This window comes from Colossoma macropomum, unplaced genomic scaffold, assembly GCF_904425465.1.
Source record: "Colossoma macropomum unplaced genomic scaffold, Colossoma_macropomum, whole genome shotgun sequence".
NCBI classification, from domain to species: domain Eukaryota; kingdom Metazoa; phylum Chordata; class Actinopteri; order Characiformes; family Serrasalmidae; genus Colossoma; species Colossoma macropomum.
Genome location: NW_023494802.1, coordinates 24,799,872 through 24,824,864, shown reverse-complemented (window position 1 = coordinate 24,824,864; position 24,993 = coordinate 24,799,872). Strand labels below are relative to the sequence as shown.

General features: G+C 38.5%; 1 protein-coding gene across 2 annotated transcripts in view; it reads right to left on the bottom strand.

Annotated features, from left to right (window-relative positions):
- hdac7a (histone deacetylase 7a) overlaps positions 1-24,993 on the bottom strand; it is a 107,783-nt gene that overhangs the window by 41,989 nt on the left and 40,801 nt on the right. The gene's annotated exons all lie outside the window — the stretch shown is intronic.

The window sequence follows — 24,993 nt, the reverse complement described above, 5'->3', positions numbered from 1 at the left end:
TGCCACAGCACTGCAAGAACACCGTAACAGCATTGCAAGAACGGCCAGAACACTGCAACAACTCCAAACACAACACTGCCACTGGGCTGCATCAATGCTGCCACAACACTGCCAAATAACAACACTGCAACAACTCAGCAATGACACTGCAAAATCACTGCAACAATAACACTGCAACAGTTCATCAGAACACTATAATATAACTATATTACTATAATATAACACTATAATAATCAGAATATAACACACACACATACTATCACACACACAATCATACATGCACAGAGACACAATCACACACACACACACACACACAAACTGTTTTTTTAAGAGAATAAAAATGTACACTGATGTGTGCAGTGCTTTATTAGAAAGACAAACACATTTACAAAAGAAAAAAACAGAAACTCACTACTGCGAGCACACACACATACACACACACACATTCCTACATGCATTCCACAGAACATCTGCTCCTCAGACCTTATTACTGAGTGTGTGTGTGCATATGTTGGCCAGCTTCATATTTCACACAGCAAACTAGATCACTGTCTCAGAACACAAACACACACAGACAAACACAGACACACACACACACACACACACACACACACGCACACACACACACAAAACTCTGACTCTACACACTCTGACTAAAGTCCATTCATGGTGGAGAGATATATAATATACAGGACATTGTGAGATAAAATAGTCCCCAAAGGAAACTTATTATTTCAGATTTTCCACTATTTTCCCATCATCAACATTCCATATAAAACTCAGAAGACACGTGTAGGTTCACTGGTGGATTTGGATGGTAAATAAAATGTCTGTATTTGTGTTGTCGTCATGGCGACCTCTGGTTCCTATCACCACCACTGTAAAGAACTCTGCATTTACTCACATATTACTGTTTGTTTAAACAAATCAACACTTACTGTGTGTTTGTTTGAAGTAATTTTATAATCAAATGATTTTCTACAATTCAATTAATCTCTCCACCCATTACTCACACACACACACACACACACTCAGAGCAGACGGTAAATGGTGAATCAGTCACACACTCTGCAGTGTGTTCAGCGCTGAGTGAACACATTTATCTAACTCAGACTGACAGAAAAACCCACACACACTCCCACTTCCCAAAAGCGTGACGCCCAACCAGCTGGACCAGAGGAACCAGTTTAAAGAGGATGACTCGAACACACTTACACACACTATCACAGTCAGCCTCACACTGTTAGCCAACATGCTAATGTTAGCTTGATTACATGACAAACTAAAACTCTCTCATATGTACCACGTAAATGTTTTTAACAACTCAGGGAACTTAAGGTTTTCGTTCTAATTAGGTTAATCATGTAAACAGTAAACATGTACTAAGTTTATCCTTTAAATAACGCTTCATTGGCCAATAAATGACCGATATATTTCACCATATTTCTCTCCTCTTGATGTAAACTGGGCGGCCCTAATCTTGGGTAAAGTCTCTAAGTATTCCAATCCCCGTTCACACAGAGCAGTTTCGGAGTCAGAGAAAGTTAGCGAGCTAAAGATAACCCAGCATAACCAAAAGCTAGCGAGCTAGCCCACTTGTCTGTAGCCGCCATTCACTCTTTTATCCAACACCAACATTCACTGCTTCATCCATCCATTCATTTGTCTGCACCTCTGTCTGTCTGTGACTTTTTCCGTCCAGTTAGCGTTACATAAAAGCTAGATAATGATGTTAGTTTTCTATGAGGGGCAGAGCAGGCTAGGAGTGTTGGACAGAGACCTGTCAATCAAGCTGCTCATTAGCCACGCCCACACAGTTCTCAAATAGGTCTGATCAGCGTTTTTCAAGCCGCATTTTATCATATTTATATCTTATATCTTTCATTAAAGCTTCGCTGGATGTTTAACATAACGCTCAGGTTTAGTATCATAAAAACACTTCAAATACTTTACTAAATAACTGACTCCAAATGTAGGTATTGTAATATAAACTGAGTCTGTTCTACAGTTTTTTAGGTTGAATGAATAACTGGCTCTAAATGTAGGTATTGTGATATAAACTGATTGTGCAGATTCACTCTGTCAGTGTTGTTAGTAACACTGAAAAACATACCTAACAGACATAGAGCATGTAGGAGAAACAAAAAAGAGAAAAACCATGGAAAAACGAATGAAGAAAAAAATAAAGAAAAGAAAAGAAAATAATAAATAGAAGAAGGAAGGAAAGGAAGGAAACAGAATAAAAGAGTGAATAAAAAATTGGAGAAAACAAAAACAGAAGAAAAGATTTAAAAAATTAAAGAGAAGACAAAAATAAAAAAGAAATAATAATTGAAGAAAAGCAAAGAAAACAAATAAAAGAGAAAAAAAAGAAAAATGTTACATAAAAAATAAACGGTGTGGCGCAACCGTCTAAGCGTTGGCCCTATCATCAGGAGGTTGCGAGTTCGATCCCTGGAGATGCTACAGCCATCCGTAGCCGGGAGTCCAAGAGAGCACATTTGGCCTCGCTCTCTCTAGTCAGCGCAGGCGTCTGTTAGCTGACGTAACAGATCTGGCGGTTGGCGCTTTCCTCTGAGCGCGTTTGGCTGTCCAATGATGTTGAGTGAACGGCAGTTCGAAAAGATGCGGTAGCTGGCTTCACAGGTCTCAGAGGAAGCCTGTGTTAGCCTTCACTCTCCTAGCATTGGTAGTATCGTGTGATTGGGGGAGTCCTAACTAGCGGGATGGAATTGGAGATGACTAAGATGAGAAAATTGGGTAAAAAGATAAAAGAATAGAATAGAGGATAGAAAAGAAAAAAGAAATGCATTAACACACACACAGAGTAAGGTCAACAACGTCACTACTTACATACTGCTGTTTGTATTGTTATTCTAATATTCTGAGCAAATAAACTCTTACTGACCAGATAAACAGATTATGTCTAATTTTCTCAGTTGCGTAAAACCTTTCTCTTTAACATTCTCTCTTGAACCAACATAAATGGTGTAAAATGTTATGCACAAAAATCACTGGTATCACGTAACAGTAAGGTGCTGTTCATAAGGCTACATGACACCAGCTAAATGCTAATTCCGGCATAAAGCTACTTTAGCTAACTTTGATCAAAATTGGCAAATGTAACCTTTACAGTGAATGACACCTACTGAAATAAGCATTTATAAACAGTTATGCAAGGCTATATTAGATGTCATTATGCAGGTGTAATGTAGCTTTTTGAACAGTAAAGCTATTCATCTGAGCAGTAAGTATTGTTAAAAACAATAACATTATACAAATAAACAAAGAAACTGTGATCGTGCCGTGTGAGTGTTAACCATTTACCAATATTTACTGTTAGCATCCAGTACCTGCACTCCAGAGAGAGCGCTAAGACTGCTGCGGTCTGTCAGCAATCTGAGCAGTGTGTGGAGAAACAAAGAGGTGTTTACACACACACACACACACACACACACACACACACACACACACACTCACACACACACACACTCACACACTGTGTAACAGGTTGGGGTTGGGGGGGTATTAACACTTTGCCCTAAATAGCTGCACATTCACCACTAACAGCTTCACCAACCACACAAAACACAACCAATAACGTACCCATAATGCATTGCTAATACGCTTATGTACACCCCTAACTTGGCTTCCACTAACTGGCTACTTTATTAAAAACACCAACCTTGTGCTTCCAGTAACTGGCCACTTTATTGGAAACGCCTACCTTGTGGTTTCACTAACTGGCCACCATATTAGAAACACCCATTTTGTGGTTCCATTCACTGGCCACTTTATTAGAAACACGTACCTTGTACTTCCACTAACTGGCCACTTTATTAGAAACACCAACCTTGTGCTTCCAGTAAGTGGCCACTTCATTGGAAACACCTATATTATACCACCACTGTATATTAGTGGTGTTCATTGATCTGAAGGTGGCGACTGAACTGCACCAGTTTTGTAATGATGGTATTGATTATATTCAGTTGCAATAACATACAAAGGTGTGACCCCACGTCCTGAGAACGTATAAAAACAAACATCTGTGTGTGCGTTGAAGGGAAAAATGCGGAGTTAGTGAAAGCATTGAGGGGGGAAGGGGTGTGGGGGGGATACTTTTGGAAAACCTGACACTCCTGAGAAAGAAACCCAAGAGGCCCCATTCAGCAAAGAATTCCAAAAACCTGCAGCTCAGTGAGTGAAGAGCTGCTCTGCTTTCCTCCCCTTGCTGAATATTTCTCAAACTCTTTCCTAGCTGAGCGTCACAATCTCACCGAAAACTGAGCGTGACGAACACTCGCTCTCTTAGACAGAGACAGAGACACAGCTGGGACACGTCTTAAAGCCATACTTCAGCAAAATTCTCATTTTTTTAGCCCCAGTGTAGTCGATCAGCCAAGACCTGTTTGGTGCCTGAACTTTGTTTCTGTAGTTTTAGAACCGGAGCTATGAGGTTTATGTAGCTAACAAGTAGTGGAAGCTTATACCCACCAATTAGGATGACGCTAATATGAATAAACTGCTTGTTTTTATACCTGCAAGCTACTAAAAAAGAGCATCTCTGAGCCTTTACACTCAATGACAATGCAAAGATCTATGAATATACTGGATTATGCAAATGAAAACCCATATACTCTTAAAAAAGATGGTTCTCCAAAGGGTTCTTTAGTAAAGACAAAGTTTCTGTATAGGACCATGAACACTTAAAGAAACTTTAAGCATGAAATGATTCTATGTAGAACTCATGGTTCTACGTAGAAACATGTCTTTACTAAAGAACCCTTGGTTCTTGGTTGAATAGAGCAGTAAATAGGGTTCTGCTATTGTTACGCTGTCAAGCTGGTAACAACAGAAGAATCCTTTTTGGGATTATATAGAACGAACATTTTATCCATCCATCTGAAGAACCATTTTACTATGCAAAGAACCCTTTAAGCATGCAAATGGTTCTATACAGAACTCATGGTTCAGAGCAGAACCATTCCCCTTACTAAAGAACCTGTGAAGAACCATCTTTTTTAAGAGTGTATTTCTTGAGGAATTTTAAGCCAAATTTTGATCATTATGAGTAAAATCCCACTGTATTGACACAATTTTGCATTTTCAAACACATTTCTTAAAATAAGCATGATTATCTGTCAGTGTAGAGAGATCATTACTCAAAACAAAGTAAATAATCTTCTAGAAATGATTAATGATGTTATAAATAAGCTTACAACAATCTCTAAATGAGAATTGTTTGATACGTCGACTAGATTTATGGTAATTTTACTAAGATACCAAATATGTACACATGCAACACTGTTGTGCTCTACAGGAACCTCATTAGTCATTAAAGCGGTAAAAACGACAAAGAAAAGTCATTTGCATAAAGTCTGAAAAGCCGGTGCATAAACATAAATAAACGCACATTCAAAACATACTGATTCAGATTCATTTGACTGAGAGCTGTTTATAGTGCGACTTGTTGATGCCTATTTAAAGTAATCATGTTTATGGAAATCACCAGCCGACACAAGGACGAGAGGAAAATCCGACCACACGCATCGTCATCTCTCTCTCTCTCTCTCTCTCTCTCTCTCTAATGTAACAAAATACAGTGTTTTCTGTAGGTGCAGTGTGTGTAATGTGTGTTTATGCTGTAAACAAACCAGCCTGTTCAGTGAAGCCTTCCTGAGTGTTATTAACAGCACACTATTTATTTATTTATATTTTTTTATCATGATAAAAAACAATGGGCTTCATTCACCAACCATTCTTAAGAAGAAATTTCTTCTTAAAACCCACTTACGCGGTTTTCACAAAGATTCTGACATTCACCAATGTTTTCTTATTTGGGATTTATTCTCAGGTACACACTTAAAAAGATGGTTCTTCAAGGGTTCCTTAACACAGAAACACTCCAAGAACCCTTTACATGATTAAAAAGTTCTTTGCATCGTAAAAGTGTCCTTCAGACTGATGGAGAATGCACTGTAGATGGTTCCATATATAACTTTTTTGAAAAGGGTTCTATGTAGCACCCAAAATTGGTTCTTCTGTTGTTGCAGGCTTGATATTGTAACAATAAAAGAATGCTTTAATCATGCATATAGTTGTCTTGAGTGTTCATGATTCTATATAGAACCATTTTCTTTACTAAAGAACCCTTAAAGAACTACTATTCTTAAGAGTGTAAGAACAAAATCTACACACACTCAAGAGCACAAAGGTGAGAACAGCTCTTTGAAAACACGTCATGAATCTGACGTAGACTTTTTCTTAGAACCTTTCTCAAGAACAAATTTAAGATCAAACTTAGGAGGATACTGGAGAATGAGGCTCAGTCTTATTAAATTGCTGAAAGTAATAAAAACACTCTGATTAATCTTATTTTGTCCACTTTTATAGCTAAAACACAATGTGCTACTTTTAAATGGAACAAGATCTTTACAAATGCAATTAGCCGTGAAAAAAAAATGATAAAAAAATAATATTCCTTTCTAGCCTTCACAACTTCATAACAATTTAAGCTACAGACATACAGACACACATCAGAACACTCAGCAGACTGGCCTTCACTAGCCAGTGAGATGTCATCCAGCTGTGTGGCCAGCAATCCAGCTCTCAAAATCCACTTGCAACTCTTACACTAGCTTTCTATTAGCTTTTAGCCTTCATATTATAAAGAGTGATATGATTCACACATCAGATCACTCATGACAGTAAACATGCAACTCAGTTTAAAATGAAAAATAAAGCCTGTCTTGCTGTGTATCAGAGTTTTTTAGCACTCAGCATGAATCCAAGAGGACAGATGATCAACAATTTACTCAATAATGACCAACAGAATGAACCACTATCAAAATTCTTTCATTTTCAGCTCACAAACAATCGAGACAATGTCTGACGAGGTATCTGAGGTTTTTAAGATCTCTATAAGCAAAAATTACAAAATTTTGCAAGAGCTAAGCACATTTTTGATAAAAAAAATTAGCCAGATTCATCAAGATATCAAAATTCTTTTGCCAAATAATGACACATCTGCTTAAAAGGTTCTTTGCATGGTGAGATGTTAGAAGGGGAAAGAAAGGGTTCTTCTATTGTATATAAGCTTTACATCATAGCAGAACCCCTTTTGGTGCTACATAGAACCATATGAGTACATTATACATATATAGCACAACATATGGCAGTGTGACCGTCTCATGGAAAAACTTTAGAACTGTAAATGCAATTGACCAAAATACCTAAACAATTACACCACATGATCATAGGGTTCTAAAACGTTCTGTACAGGTATGAATGAATGTAAACAGTTTGGAGGCTGACTGTCCACTAATGTGAGAGCTGACAGAGTTTTAGAGGAGATCAGGTAGAACGTGTGAGTACAGTGCTGTATTATGTATGTGTAGGATAAAGTTTCTCTTGCAGAAGTTTCCAGAACCTCTCAGGTTCTCTTTACAAACACTGAGTTAAACATTCATCGTTCGCACAGGAGCTACGAGGCTAATAAAGCTAACAGTTATACCCCATCGATTAGCACAGCGCTAACTGCAGGCTGAATTCATCTCACACTGTGTGGAGGTGTTCAGTATCTCTAACAGACTCACTGATACCTACAAACATGGACTAAAGGGTGGATTAAAACAGGACCTACAGCAGTAGTTAACATTTATGTGACATATAGATCTGATATACCGTCAGAAACCGCGTAATCCAGACCACATAATCACATAACCACATAATCCAGACTATCCCAGCCTTCAGTCCAATCCAGTGAAGAATGAATGCATTCAGATACACTCACTCACTCACTCACTCACTCACTCATCAACTAAGCTGCTTATCCTCCTGGGTTGTGGGGGTTGCTGGAGCCTATCCCAGCACTCATTGATTGGAAGACAGCAAACACCCTTGAAAGGCCGCCAGTCCAGTCCACAGGGCAGTATTCAGATACAGTACTGACCAGGATTCCAGTTCAGGATATTTAAAAAGTCTCATTTCGCTCATCTCTCTCTTTCTTTATCTCTCTCGCTCTGTCTCTCTCTCTCAATTGACTGGGAGGGTTTTGGTTGTACTGGGAGAAGTTTCAATTGTACTGTGAGGAGTTTTGGTTGTAATGGGAGGAGTTTCAGTTGTAATGAGAGGGGTTTCAGTTGCACTGGGAGGAGTTTCGATTGTAATGAAGGGGTTTTATTTGTAACAGGAGCGGTTTCAGTTGCACTGGGAGGAGTTTTGTTTGTACTGGGAGGAGTTTTGGCTGTACTAGGAGGAGTTTCAGTTGTAATAAAGAGGTTTCATTTGTAACAGGAGGGGTTTCAGTTGTACTGGGAGGAGTTTTGGTTGTAATGAAGGGGTTTCAGTTGTAATAGGAGGAGTGTCGGATGTACTGGGAGGAGTTTCGGTTACACTGGGAGAAATTTTGATTGTACAGGGAGGGTTTTGGCTGTACTATGAGGAGGTATCGTTGTACTGCAAAGAGATTTAGTTTTACTGTTAGGGGTTTTGATTGTAATGAAAGGGGTTTTGGCTGTACTGGGAGGGGTTTCGGTAGTACTGGGAGGAGTGTCGGTTGTACTGGGAGGGGTTTTGGTTATACTGGGAGGAGCTTCAGTTGTACTGGGAGGGGTTTCGGCTGTAGTATGAGTTTTGATTGTACTGAGAGGAGTTTCTGGTTGTCTGGGAGGGGTTACTGTTGTACTGGGAGGAGCTTCAGTTATACTGGGAGGGGTTTTGGCTGTACTAGAAGTTTTGATTGTACTGCGAGGAGTTTCTGGTTGTACTGCGAGGAGTTACTGTTGTACTGGGAGGAGTTTCTGTTGTACTGCGAGGAGTCCTGGTTGTACTAGGAGGAGTTATTGTTGTACTGGGAGGACTTTGGCTTGTACTGGGAGGGGTTCTGGTTGTTGAATGTTTCTTGGAGAGACGGATGTGTTTACGCTGCTGTAACGTGGCTCAAATGCGTCTCAATCCTGAAGTGGTTTGAGTGATCAGATTTGTGTCTGATATACATACACATAATTAATGTTGCAATGTTACATAATGAACGTTACAATGTTACATATTTAATGTTCTAATGTTACTTTATTGCTGAAGCTGTTAAGCAGTTAAGACACAGAAACAGAGACTGAACTACAGACAACACGTTACAAGATTATTAAAGCCATGTAAAAACTTGTTTAATAATAAGATGTTTTGTCTCACTGGTTCCTAATCTCTCTCTCTCTCTCTCTCTCTCTCTCTCTGTTTCTCTCTTCCTCTCTCTCTCTGTAATTACTCTCTGAGTGCTATAAATAAGTGTTTGGACTCCAGAGGAAAGTGAACAGAACAGTGAGAGATTTAATCAAACACACACACACTAGCAGACAGACGTGTGCTCAGTGTGTTTCCCCTGAGGTGTGTGTGTCTCTGTGTGTGGATTGTTTGGTTTCCTGCAGTAGAGGAAACTTTGCTCAACTACTCAACAACAATGTCATATACATACTCTCTGTCTCTCTCTCTCTCTCTCTCTCTCTCTCTCTCTCTCTCTCTCCCTCTCTCTCTCTTTCTCTTTCTCTCTCTCTTACTTTTCTCACATTTCTTCTCTCTCTCTGTCTCCTCATTCTTCCTTCTCTCTTTTGTTCTCTGAGCTATATTTAGTCAAATGTGTGTTTTTGGTCAGTGGCAACATCCTCTCTCTCTCTCTCTCTCGCCCCACAGCGTGCAAGAGGCCTGCTGGTCACCATGGAAATCCCTCGGGGCATGAGGAAGTGGTCTATGAAAGCACAACATAGAAAGAGAGAGAGACAGAAAGTGTGTGTGCGTGTGTGTGTGTGTGTGTGTGCGTGTGTGTGTGTGTGTGTGTGTGTGTGTGTGTGTGTGTGTGTGTGAGAGAGAGAGAGAGAGAGAGAGAGATAGAAAGAGAAGAGAGAGAGAAAGAAAGACAAAGAAAGAGAGTATAAAGAAAAAAGAAAGATAGAGAGAGGAGAAAAAAGACAAAGAGAGAGACAGAAAGAGAAAAGAAAGAGAGGCACATAGAGAGAGGGAAAGAGGAGAAAGTAAGAGAGAGAGAGAAAGGAGAAAGAAAGAGAAGAGAGAGATAGACAGACAGAGAGAGAGAGAGGGAGAGAGAGAGAGAGAGAGAGAGCAAGAGAAAGAGTGAGAGAGAGAGAAAGAGGAGAAAGAAAGAGAAGAGAGTGGTAGACAGACAGAGAGAGAGAGAGAGAAAGAAAGAGAGAGACCCTGTATGTGTGTTATTTCCTGTGTGAGTCTCAGTCTCTGTTTCCTGTTGGTGGCTCTGCTGTGCAGCTATTTCTGTATAACACACACACACATACACACACAGTCAGACACTGTCACACACTCAGATTGGGAGTTAACACACACACATACACACACTATAATTAGCTCTCAGTGTAAGAGCTCAATACAGACACATAAACAGGAAGTGAGAGTGACCCAGAACAGAAAGAGCTGTTCGCATAACCCACTGCAGCCCAAACCCAGCCAAAGCCCCCTATACCCCTGCCCCCCCACTCCCCCCGCAACCACATCCCTCACACTGCAGGACAAGAGTTCAGAAACAACACCAGCTCTGTACAAACAAACATCTCAACATGACCCTCTGTTTATACTCTGTGAATAACACAGGGAACATTTCCACATTGGAACCCACAGGACGCTGTGGAACATGTTCTGCAGTAACAATCATTTCACTCTGATGTTTTGGTTGGAAATACAATTGTCCAATCAGGATTGTTCTCTCTATGGTATCTAGGTCGATACAGCTGAGCGAGCTCTCCCATTGGTTAGGACTTCAGGAGCTGGCTTTACACATTATATTAACTGCCAGCTTTATGAGAAAGAGACAGAGGAATATGACTTTAATACAGTTAATCAATTAAACTTTGGCTTTAATACAGTTAATCAATAAAACTATGGCCTTAATACAGTTAATCAATAAAACTACGGATTTAATACAGTTAATCAACAAAACTACAGCTGTAATACAGTCAATCAATAAAACTATGGCTTTAATACATTGAATCAATAAAACTACAGCTTCAATACAATTAATCAATAAAACTATGCTTAATGAACTAAACTATGCCTTTAATACTGTTAATCAACAAAACTATGCCTTTAATATAGTGGCTCAATTAAATGAGGCCTTAAATATAGTCCATCAATTAAAATATGTCTTTAATACAGTCAACTAATTAAAGTATGCTTTTAATAAAATCAATTAAACTATTCCTTTAATGCTGTCAAACCATTAAAACATACACTCTTAAAAGAGATGGTTCTTTAAGGGTTCTTTAGTAAAGACAGCGGGTCTATACATATCCATGATCACTCAAAGAACCAACTGTATGTTTAAAGGGTTCGCTGCATGGTGAAATAGTTCTTTAGATTGATGGGGAATGTGTTGTATATGGTTCTGTATAAAAGCTTTTTGAAAAGTGTTCTATATAGCACTAAAAAGGGTTCCGCTGTTGTTACAAGTTTGACATTGAAACAATAGACGAACGCTTTTTGGTGCTATATAGAACCATATACAGCACATTCTCCATCAATCTGAAGAACGATTTCACCATGCAAAGAACCATTTAATCATGCAAATGATTCTTTGAGTGTTCATGGTTCTACACAGAACCATCATCTTTACTAAAGAACCCCTGAAGAGCAGTTTAAGAGTGTACCTTTAATATAGGTAAATAATCTGCACCTTTAACAGAACCGACACTGAGTTAAATGTATCTTTAAAGAACTGATTCAGTGAAATGGTCCTGTTAAAACTGAGTCTTTAAAAATCACTGCTTGTTTCGTTCTCTTATTAGTGTCTCTCTCACATGGACGGTCAGTCAGAGCTGTCCATTAAACTGACCGGTTTACTGACTGACCGCTCTGAGTGTGAGAATGACCCTGAGGCAGGCAGGGGTCACGACCTCCAGCAGCACAGAGAAGGAGAACAGCGACAGAACACACACACACACAGCTATAGTCTGAGAGCAGCAGCACAGTCCTCCTCTGCCCCTCTCTCTCTCATCTACCCCTCTCTCTTTCTCTCGCTCACCTATTTTCTCTCTATTTTTTTTCTCTTCCTCTTTTGCTCCCTTCTCTCTCTCTCCCCATGTCTTCCCTTATTTCTCTCTCTCTGTTTTTTACTGTTGCTAAATCGTCCTTGTGTAAGACAGGATTTCCAATTATAGATGCTGCCGACCACGTTCATATACACCCTCTTTCTCTCTCTCACTCGCTGTCTCTCTCTCTCGCTGTCTCTCTCTCTCGCTCTCTCTCTCTCTCTCTCTCTCTCTCTCTCTCTCTCTCTCACACACACACACACACACACACACTCTTTCTCTCTGGATTTTACTATATTTTCTTCCTCTCTCTATCTCTTGACTGATTCTCTTCTCTCCATATGTCTCTCTCTGACTCCCTCTGCTCTAACTCACATTGAGAATCACTTCATAAGTATCAGAATCACTTTAACGGAATCACGTTCAGAATCAGACTCCCTTTATCAGAGTCACTTTATCAATAAAAGAATCACTTTATAAGACCCCCTTTATCAGAATCACTTTGTCAGTATCAGAAACAGTTTTTAACAGAATTATTTTATCAGAATTACCTTATAAGAATCACTTTATCAGTATCAGAATCACTTTGTTAGAATCAGAATGACTTTATCAGTGATGTAAAGGCGTTTCTAGTACAGGTGTCATCATGAATTCCATAATAATAATCATGATTATAATAATGTAGAAAATAAAAAAATGAATCTGTGACCCCACAATAGTTCAGTTTAGGAAATGCATTGTGACATGCATTTATCATCATTTATCATTTACAACTCAATTAAATTGTTTTGGTAGTACTGAAGTACTGAATCCAAAACCGATTACTACTGTACTAAACAGTACATCATCATTAAAAGCCCATTTATTAGTTCAGTGTGTGTAGTACAGTAGTTGTATTTACAGTTATAGTAGTTTAATCACAGTTTTCATTTTTATGTAATTTTCCTTTTTGATCTCAGTTTAGCATCAGTCATCAGGGCGCATTAATAGCTTTAGTCTAGTGTCTATTTCCTGAAAGTAACAGAGTTAGTTTAGTTTCTATTCTTATCTTTCTGTGATCGCAGGTATTTGATAAGAGCACAAAAACAGGTTTTGCCTTTTGTTACGTCAAGCTTGTATACAACAGCAGAACCCTTTCTGGTGCTATATAGAACCATTTTGTTAAAAAAAAATATAGAGAGCTTAAACGGTTCTCTGCATGGTGAAATTATTCTTCAGATTGATGGAGAATGTGTTATATATGGTTCTATATAGCACCAAAAAAGGTTCTGCTACTGTTATAATGTCAAGCTTGTATACAATAGCAGAGCCCTTTTAGGTACTATATAGAGCCTTTCTCAAAAAGGTTCTATGTAGAACCATATACGACACATTCTCCATTAAAGAACCAAAGAACCATTTAAGCAAGGAAATGGTTCTATATAGAAAATATGGTACTATACAGCACTAAAAACGCTTCTTCTATTGTTATGAGCTTGATATTGTCACAGTAGCAGAACCTTTTCTTGTGATATATAGAACCATATACAACACATTCTCTATCAATCTGAGGACCCATTTCACCATGCAAAGAAACAAAGGATTCTTTGAGAGTTCATGGATCTATACAGAACCACTGCCTTAACTAAAGAACCATCTTTTTTAAGAGTGTGTGATGGAGTGTGTGATTTACAGTAATCGGTCACTGAGCGGTGGTTGTTTTTGTTTTCTCTTCTTCAGCTGTGCGAGGGATCCAGAGCTTCACTTCCCAAAACATCTGCTCACAACATCAGCCCAGCGCGCAAACGTGTGTGTATTTATAGATCTGTATATTAAAGCATCTGCAGATACACACCGTGTGTTCAGCAGGAACTGCATGTGTGTGTATTAATGAAATATTAGCATTAAATTATTAATAATTAGCATTAAATTAGAGCTGAGTGATATGACAAAAATATAATATCACAATATTTAAAGAACTTTTTAATTATATATATGTTGTACATATGCTGTAATATTTTTTTCTGACATCTAATAAGTTGGGAAAGACAAAAAACAGAAGAACTACATTTAAAAGAACAATACTATAAAGAACAATGAATACAATGACAACAATTTCAACATTTCACATCCTGTGCTGCAATAATTCCAATTAAAGAGCACTAATTATGCTCTCTGTAATGAAATACACAACTGGTCAGTGATAGGAACCCAACGTCCACCTCTAAAAGCTCCCTCACAGAAAGTTATTACATGAAATGGTTATGAATACACTGCCTAATATCTGAAACATTGTTTTATGATAGTTTTGAGAAGATTTTGGTCTTAAAAATTTATTGATGGTGGAGGAATACATAATATGCAGGGTGTTATGAGGCAAAATAGTCCCCAAAGAAAACTTATTATTTTAGGTTTCCACTATTTTCCCATCATCAACATTCCATATAAAACTCAGAAGACACGTGTAGGTTCACTGGTGGTTTTGGATAGTAAATAAAATGTGTACATTTGTGTTGTTGTCATGGCGACCCCTGGTTCCTATCATCACCACTGTAAAGACATCTGAACCATTTCACACCAAACCTCTCTGAATGACAAAATGTAATGAAAAATGGGTGGACGTCCCCTTTAATGGAGTTTGTAAGATATTCAACTTTTCTAAACTTTTTGCCTTCAAACAGCCTAAAGGTAAACACACACACACTTTCTTGCCACTCAAATAAACAGCTAAATAGACACACTGTTCACACCAATAAAGAATACACACATATACACACACAGTGACTTCACTCTGAGCTGCTATCCTCCATCAGTCTGTCTCTCCTCAACTTCAAAGACATTCCACTCACAGCCCTGCTAGGACACATACACACACACACACACACACACACACACACACACACACACACACACACACACCGGCTAATGATCAACTGTGCACACACATATACACATGCGCACAGACACACACACACATGTGCACACAAAACAGCTGTACGATGTAACAGGTAAAACGTGGCTTCAGCTAATATTAAAGGGCCCGTGTCATGGAAAGCCGAATTTTCCTTACAAAAACAGTGTTTCAAAACCAGTTCATACAATCCATATATGGACATAAAAATGTACATTTTGTGATGTGATGAAAGCCAACACATTTACATGCATCTGCCTACTCAGCCTATAGCAGTTTAGCTCCACCCATTCAGCCCACATCAGTTTAGCTCCACCCATTCACAATGAAGTTATAAGGAGTGTTTCAGCCTGTTTGAATGACATACAGCCGATCAGAACAGAGCTCATTTACATGTCTTAAAGAGACAGCATGTTTAATTCTAAGGTAAGGAGGTTGAAAAATTATCCCTTTTGGGTGCCAAAAGGAACCATTTTCAAAAAGGCTTTATATAGAACCATCTACAGCACATTCTCCGTCAGTCTGATTAACTCTTTCATGATACAAAGAACCCTTTAATCATGCAAAATGTGTGTGTGTGTGTGTGTGTGTATTTATATATATTATACGTAACCCTATTTAATCTTTTGTGAGTGGCAACGTCAATAAAGATGTGTCCATTTTGATACAACAAGACATGGTAAATGATCAAAGATCAGTAATAGGATCAGTGTAGAAGCTTATTAACTCAAAAATACCCAGAAATCTGACAGTTTATTAAATTTGACAAATTATTTTTAGAATATAAAAATAAGATAAAAATGGAAAGGTGTGAAACAGCTGGCAAAGCTGGTGTTAAGCACAACAGAATATTTTATTGTTTTATTTTTAGTTTTTATTTATTCACTGTACTGGTATATACTGTACCGGGTCCAAGCCAATTAACTGTATTTATTGCACACTGTATATACTGTACTATATTCATGCATTACACTGTATTTATACTCTAGTCTATAATTTACATTGTGATTTCAAATATGAAAATGATTAATCGTTCAGCCCTACTCTATCCTCACATCTGTTCCTCTTCATTCCTGCTGTCCCTCTCACTCCATCCTGCCGCTCACCTGTGCACAGGGCTTTTATTTTTACACGCTTTGCTGATCATTCATAATTAAAGTTGAATGTACATCGTTCAGTTTGATGAACCACATCTGGCCGATATCCGGTCTGTTTAATGAGGTCAGTATCGGTGCCGATATCCGTTCATCATATCGGATCACCAATAACTTTATCAGTGTTGATCTACATCGTTGACTCTGCCACTCCCACGCAGGTGACAGCAGCATGCGCCCAGAGGCTCCAGCACAGCACTGACATTTCCAGATACAGCTTTGTGGGTTAGCACTTAGCGTTAGCCAGCGTTATTCTGAAAGTGGGTCACCCAAAGGACAGCGGGTTTCCTCTCTCACCAACACACACCAGCTCACACCCAAATACATACACACACACTCGGCCCTCAGCGTGTTTAATGCATTAAATTCGACGTTCTGTTCAGCAAACCAGCCAAAGCCATTCAGTCCAACTGAATCAAACTGATTCATCAACAAAACGAATCCAAAAACAACTAAATCAGATTCTACCAATGTTTATGGTCATGTTACAGCCTCAAAGCATTCTTATAAAATTAACAGCCTCATTAGTAATTAAAGAAAAACAAGCAGTATAAAAGAAAACAAGAATAAAGGTCAATCTGAATTGAATCAATTCAATTCATTGAATCAGTATGAAATTAGAAAGAAAGAGAGAAAAATACAGGGAGAGAGGGAGTCTGAGAAAAAAGAGAAAGAGAGAAAAGTGAAAAGAGAGAGTGAGTGAGAAAGACAGATGAGAAAAAGAAATGGAAGAAAGAGAGACAGAAACAAAATATAGAGATAGAAATAATAGAGATAAAAGACAGAGGAACTGAAAAAGAGAGAAAAGAAGGAGAAGGAGAGAGAGAGAGAGAGAGAGAGAAGAGAGAGAGAGAGAGAGAGAGAGAGAAAGAGATGAGCAGAAGGAATGTAAGAAAGAGGGGTAGGGGGAGAGAAGCAGAAATAGAGAGATAGAAATAACAGAAGATAAAAGAGAGAGGGACAGAAAGAATGAAAAAGAAAATAAGAGGACAAGAGAGAGAGAGAGAGAGAGAGAGAGAAAGAGAGAGAGAAATAGAGACATATAAATAGTAGAGATAAAAGACAGAGGGAGAGAAAGCAAGAGTGAAATGAAGGAGAAAGAGAGCAAAAAGAGTGGAGAAAAAGAAATGAAAGAAAGAGGGGTAGAAAGACAGAAACAGAAATAGAAAGATAGAAAATAGAGATAAAAAGAATGTGAGAGAAAGAAAGAAAGAGAAAAGAAAAAGAAGGGGTAGAAAGACAGAAAAAAAAGAGCAGGAGAAAGAAGAGAAAAAGAGACAGAGAGAGAGAGGTAGAGAGACTATATGTCTCAGTAGGATTTATAGCTCTGTGTAATTGAGTGGTTGAACTCCAACAACTCTCGAGTGGACACAAAAATGCACATAATGACACCTCTCCATCTCCACAGGCCTGTCTCATCTGTTCTACCGCTATCTCCCCCGCCCCCTCTCTCTCTCCCTCACTCCTTTTCTCCACTATCTATCCATCCAATGGAGTTTTTCCTTTCTCATGTCTGAAGTTCGCCAACAGCTCACCTCATACATATGCAGCCTCACGGAGCTCTGTCCACAGAGGAGGAGGACATTAACATTCCTGCCTGACACACGCTCACTCACCGAGCTTCGCTGGAATCTTTTTGTTCTCTAAGCTGTAATAAATGAACACCATCGAGACCCAGTGCCTCGTTTCGTCTTTAAATACATCGTGAGTAAATAAAGAAAAAGGTTTTCTCAGGAACAGCTGCAACAATTAGCCAACAAAGTTAGTCATTGTTGAGGTCATTATTAGTCACTGTCAATGATGTCTTTGTGATGTTTATTTAACACAACAACAGTGCTTTATAGTGCTCATGTGATCCACGCAGTCATCCTAAAAGACTGTAATACACCACAGGAAGTGTAGGGGGCGATATGGCTTCTATTGTTTTATTTAAAAAGCGCTCTATACTGTTCATATGATCCAACAGACAGTAATACTCTACGGGAAGCGTAGGGGGCGATCTGTTATGCTATATGTCTTTAAGTGAAGCCTCACCATTTAGCATCGTACAAACAGTGACTCACCATTTTCGATAAAATGGACAAAAGAACATTAGCATAGCAAAAAAACAGTAGCAACCACCTGGAAGTCTGAATTTTAATAACAGTGAGTCATACAGCGTCAGAATCGACACAATCAAGTCTATTAGAGATACTGAACATTTCAACATGCTTTGAGGCGAGTGTGTGATGATTTAGGCCTTCAGTTAGCACCAGGCTAAGTTCGACACATTAACTCCCATTACTTCTCAGCTAAATCAGCCTCACAGCTCCAGCTCTTAAGCAAACCTCCACCAGACATGTCTTGGCTGGGTGACTACATTTGGGGCGAGGAAGGGAAATTCAGATTTTAGCCAAACTATTCCTTTAAGAGCTAACCCGGGCCTCTGCTTCTGTCTTTCTTGTTTTTTTTCTTGGTGAAGACAGCAGCGGCGGGTGAGGGTGGTGTCAGCTGACCCCCGCTTTCAGCCAGGAACAGGAAATGTGATCTTTACTGTGCTCCTGAAAAACAATCTTGCTATTGTCAGCTTCTCTCCTGCCTCACTGCTGCACAGACGTGCAAAAATAAATAAATAAGTAAAGAACATGCCTCAAAGATTATTCTGTTCCACTCTGTCCCATACACAATACACCATACAACACAAGTGTGTGCATGTATATACATGATATGTTTATGTGATATTTTAAATACCTTTACATACAGTACTAAAATATTTATATGTATATTAAGCGCATTCAACAAGGTTTTTTGTGCAACAGCTACAATAAATATATACATAAACAAAACACAAGCGTAAAAGCTGCAGTACTGGATGCTAAATGAGCTCTGCTAGGTTTTATTTTGCGCTTTTTACTCAAATAACACTTTAAAATCCACTTCATTTAGAGTTTCAGTCGTCAGAAGCCCATTGGTGATCAACAAAATCAAATACTAGCACACATTTTTCATATTTATTTACTAAAATAAAAAACAGGTACACTCTCGTCATACAAGATAAGGAACTAAGTCTGGCCTGAACCGCATCTAAGTATAATATAAACACTGAGTGACTAAGTGATCTTTGTGGTGAATTCTGAGTAAAAACCACACGACTATCTGTAAGAACTGCAAGTTTTGGTTATACACTCTCCGAACACCTTGTATTTTCACTCACTGTCCATTTTATCAGCTCCACTGACCATATAGTTTCACTTTGTAGTTCTACAGTTACAGACTGTAGTCCATCTGTTTCTCTGCATACTTTGTTACCCTGTTCTTCAATGGTGTTGCTGCTGGACTGAGAACCAAAAACATCTAGCCGACAGCGTCCTGTAAGCAGCGTCCCATGACCACTGATGAAGGACAAGAGGATGACCAACACAAGTGTGCAGCAGCAGATGAGCTAAAATAAATAATTATGTGATCATTTGTGTAATTGTGTTTTTATATTTAACTGAAATACTTAAATGAAAGGATGTGAAACTTAAAACAGCATTATTAGCTCCAGGCTACGAAGGGTTAAAGTGTGACTAGGATAAAAGCTTTGTCTCTTCTTGTACTGAATCATCCTGAGATTCCACGAAAGCCGTGCGGAGTGGGACACGGTTACAGTCGCACAAAAGCACGGCTGAAACTCGATCTGCCCGCCGCCGGCCATGACCTCATCGTGTTTTTCCAGCCATTTGTCTGATGCTACAGAACCTGATCCCAGCACGAGCTGCATCATTCAAACCCCCAACATACAGCACTTACATTTCAATAAGCTACAGCAGGGCTGTGACAATTAGTCAACAAGTTTGATGTCAATTCTAAAAAAAAATCCATTTACTTAAAAACAAAAGTGCTCTAAAATGTTCATATGATCCAGACAGTCATTCTGACAGACTGTAATACACTACAGGAAGTGTAGGGGGCAATATGACTTCTATTGTTTCATTTTAAAAGTGCTCTATAATGTTCATATGATCCACACAGTCATTCTGACAGGCTGTAATACACTACAGGAAGTGTAGGGGGCGATATGGCTTCTATTGTTTAATTTAAAAAGCACTCTATAATGTTTAATATTATCATTGTACAGGCAGCATAGCTTTTAATGCATGTAATATATTTTATTCATGTTGAAATTTACATTGAAGTAAATGCACTGCAGCACTTCTTCAGTGCGATCTTAAAAAAACAGCAAACTGCTTTTGGAGAATAATGTATAATAAATCAAAAATATTTAGACTTCTGTAATTGTCCTTTTCCTGTTTAATGACTTGGGATGAGAGCTGGCACCCGTAAACATACAACAGAAATCCCCCTACTGGACTATATAAACAAGAGTCCACTGATGAGTGCAGTTTTCTCTGTTTTGTGAAAGTTTTCCTGCTGAAACTGATGTAAACATACTGCTAGAAGTGATTAGCAACAAACAATCAGGACAATCCAGCTTAAAAATAGGCCTGTTAGTGCTCATATGTCAAAGTGAATACATTTTAATGTTAAAAATCAAAGTCTTTTGTACCACCCAGTTGATTCCACTAATTCATTCTACCTGCTAACTTGAGCTAAGTAGCTATTTTTAACTTGGACTTTTTGACTGTAGAATCTAAACTATCCGCTTTGTCTCTTATGTGGAAGTGTTACTGCTGAAACTTCAGCCACGAGACCAGCAGCACCCAGTTTACCCAGCACAGCCAAACCCAGCCGTCACATGACCTCTCGCTCAAACAAAAGATGCTTAATCACACCATGTCCAAAGCAAACAGCTCAAAGTGAGTGTTTCTACTGCTGCCATCACATGCTGCCTACACACCATCAAAAGTTTGGTTGCATTCTGAAATTTCACTGCTACTTTTCAGTGAAGTAACAAAAATGCCTGTAAAGTTTATGTTTAGTTTATCCTATATCAGCGCTGTGCTATTGTGTCGTGTACGCTTTTGTTTAACACTGAGCTTCATGTTCATCAGTGTCTAAAAAGGCTGAAACATTAGCCCCAAGTTAACACACTAGCCTCGAGCCAGCCATGAGCTAATATGTTAGTCCTGATCTAATATATCTGATCTAACACATTTAACTCCAGGCTAACACTCATGACACTGAGCTAAATTGCCAGCCCCAAGCTAACACAAACATAATATGTTATTCCCATGCTAAGATACTAGCCCTATGCTACACACCAGACCTGAGCTTATATGTCAGTCTCGAACTAACACACTAACATTGAGATAACAGACTAGTCTTGAATTAACATAGTAGCCACAAGCTAATGTGTTAGTCCTGAGCTAACACACTAGCCATGAGCTAATATGGTGGACATTAAGTACCACATTAACTCTAGGTTAGCACCCTGGCCCCAAGCTTACATGCTAGACCAAAGCTAATGCTCTCTGCTACATGCTATTGTGTTATTCCCATGCTAACACACTAGCCACGCAAAACACACTAGACCTGATCTAACGCTTTAGCATTGAGACAACAGACTAGCCCGAGCTAATATAACTAATCCCAAGCTAATGCACTAGCATTGAGATCACAGACTATTCCTGAGCTAACGCACTAGCCACAAGCTAACACACTAGCCATGATGCAATGTCACAGTATGTTGCAATGCAACACATTAGGATACAATGTATTGATACACTCCTACTAAATAAGCCTGCTTAGGCTTTAATATGGCTGTAAATTGTTACAAACTCACAAAAAAACATGAATTTATCTTAAAATCATTCTGAAAAGCCAGATGTCTGAAATTATCACAACTAGTACATGTGCTTTGAGATGTAATCCAAACCCCATCACACCGTTTAAAGGCCCCGAGCTGGCTAAGAGAACCACAAGTGTTCAATTTAATTAAATTCAATTCAATTTATTTCAATTGTCGTTAATCCCACAAGCGCATAACCAAATGCTTACTCACTGTTCTGTCTTGTGCAACATGCAACGACAGAAAGAACACAGGACACAACAATGTTGCCAAACACAAAATGCACCAGAACTGCAGCACTGCTTAAGAAAAACAAGAGCATTTATTTTAAATAATTTTTGCAAAAAAGAGTCTAGTAAAAGTAAATGAATGAAATAAGATGATGTCATAGCGGGCCACCATCCAATCAGATGCCGTTTATGCAGTTGCTGTATGCTGGTTGTTGTCATTGTTGTTGTTGTTTACAGGCTCTATAACTGGCCCAAATCTGTATGTTTATGATCCATGCAGTTGTTTAGTGTTCTAGACTATCACATACTCAAAAAGAGCATTTTTATGTAGTTTATCACAATAACAATAACATTTTGTATACAGAGGTGGGCAACACAGCAATGTTTTATCGTTATTGTGATATATTTTGGCATTGTAATACACAACACACTTTTCTGAGCATCTCGTGGAGATGGTCCGTACTTAAAAACGTAATTTCATTAAAAAGAGAGCCCTGTTTAACTGGATTGCAGAAACACTGAATAAAAATCACTGTATTCATAGTTTTTGATGGCTGTTTTCAAACACGGAACTACTACAGTTTTGGGTCTGTCAGAATATCATGTATGTGTCTTCAATAAAACTCTTTCAATGTGTGTTGACAAACTCAGCTTTTTTATTAAACGGATAGTTCTGGTCCTAAAATCTAAATCATAAAATATTCATAAAATACTCAACAACAACATAATATGCAAAATAATATGCAACAACAACATAATCTAAAGAAACAACATTTCTTGGTTGAATCATTCTTTATCTCAGTTATTATAAACAATAATAAATTATGTCCTGAGGAAAAAAGTGTATTTTATTGTATTATGCAGTCTGCCATTTTTAAAAGCAGTAAACCGTACGTTACAGTGATTTTATCACAGGTCATCAGGCCTCACATCGTGCCTAATAAGACACTTAACTGTGGTGAAATCACTATAATGCATGGCCTCTTGTGGCTTTTTCTGGTAACTTTATTGCTACTTTGCTTGTTATGAAAGTGAAAGGCCTTTTTGTCAAATGAAAAGAATAAATAATGAACTGAGGAGCAGATAAGAAAAGGGATTACCAAAGGTGTAAACCCTGAATGGTGTAATTCTTGTATTTCGGCCTCGTACTGTGTTGGTGAGTAGGTCAGTGTGTGTGATTAGGAGAGTGTTATGTTCTAGGCACTGGCCACCAAAGCTCTAATTCCCAGAGGTATCAGAGGACCTTAATCTGGGCCTGCACATTGCCCACCCTTAATTGTATATACAGCACATAGAGCGCAACACTCAGCAACGAGAAAAGCATCTACACATAGAGGTGGGCGACATGAATACTATCAAAAACTATGAAAATAATTCTTTGTATTTAACATTTACACACTGTATTGTACTAAATCCAATTAAACAGACTAATTATGCTCACTTTTTAATTAAACATGCAGCTTAGAAGTGATTTCAAGCACTGATGATATCCACAATACACTCTCAGAAGTATACTGTGATGTAATTTATCATGATAACGATGAACATTGTTACATTGCCCAGCTTTACTCACACAGAACATTAAAATAGGACCACATACAAACCGGGGTCATCTTTATACTATGCTCTTAAAAACATTGGTTCTTCAAGGGTTCTATATGGTTGTATATGGTTCTATATAACACCAACATGGGTTCTTCTATTGTAACAAGCTTGACAACATAACAATAGCAGAACCTATTTTGGTGCTATACAGAATAATTTACAATACATTCTCCATCAATCTGAAGAACATTTTCATTATGTAAGAACCATTTAAGCATGCAAATGGTTCACTGAATGTTCATGGTTCTAGATAGAACCACTCTTTTTACTATAGGGGGTCAACTTGACCCCAGCAATTTAAACCTCTTGGAAATATTAAAGTTCTAGTGGGAAATATGTTATCCACCACTATGTGGTGTGAACAATCAATGGTTCTCGCACTAATACAGGTGTGGTTATGTTTGGGTTCTAAAGCATAGAGTAATTTTTTGAAGATTACAAAATTGCATGTTATAGTGACCTCAAAACAAATTAGTGTAAGTTGTTGATTTTTCCCAGGCTTGCTAGCATCTCGTAGCAACAGGCTTTGGGAGGGGGGCAGGGTTAACCAGACCTCATGGAGGGGGTCTAACTCGAGCTATGAAGGGCAACATCGCGGCCCAGTGAGGGTCCAGTACAGCGGGCACTGTTTGCAGCTGTGCTGGGAATAGATGCTGTCTAGCACCATGTTAGCATGACATTCACTGCTGTGAGTGAGTGGGATGTCAGGCACCCGAACTGAGACAGGTTATATTTACATATTTTAAAAGTGTGAATAAAAAGTATAAATACAGTACAAGAATATGCTAAGAAATGTGCTGCGGCGTCGCCACGCAAGTTCAGTTTTTGAAGAAAAGAAATATTTATGTTGGGCTGTTTTAGGACTTTTACACTGAAGAGCCTGAATGTGGGTGGAGTGGTAGGTTTTCTGGAGTAGAGCAGAGCTGTGTTTTCAGCTTTTAGCGCTGGAGAGGCTGTTTCCTCTCTCTGTGTTTGGCACTGTTTTCAGCAAATTATAAATAAAGCTGAGAGTCATCTGAGTTTTTCCAGAGAACACCGGACATTACAGTAGTTTGCAGCTTTATTGATTGCCATTAAATAAAAAAAATGAAAAACTGAATATGAATAGGTGAATGTGCATGTCCAGCTCTACTGCACACAAAGTAGAAGTGGGCGATATGCTCAACATATAATACAAAAAAGCTACATTTAAAAAAAAATACTATTAAAAACAGTGAACACAACATCTGGCACTATATCCAGTTAAAATTTACTAATTTTGCTCTCTTTATAATGAAACGTACAGTCAGTAGGTGTTCTGACGATACTATATGTCCAGTAAAGCATATTGTTTTGTACTGTGATAAATTATATCACG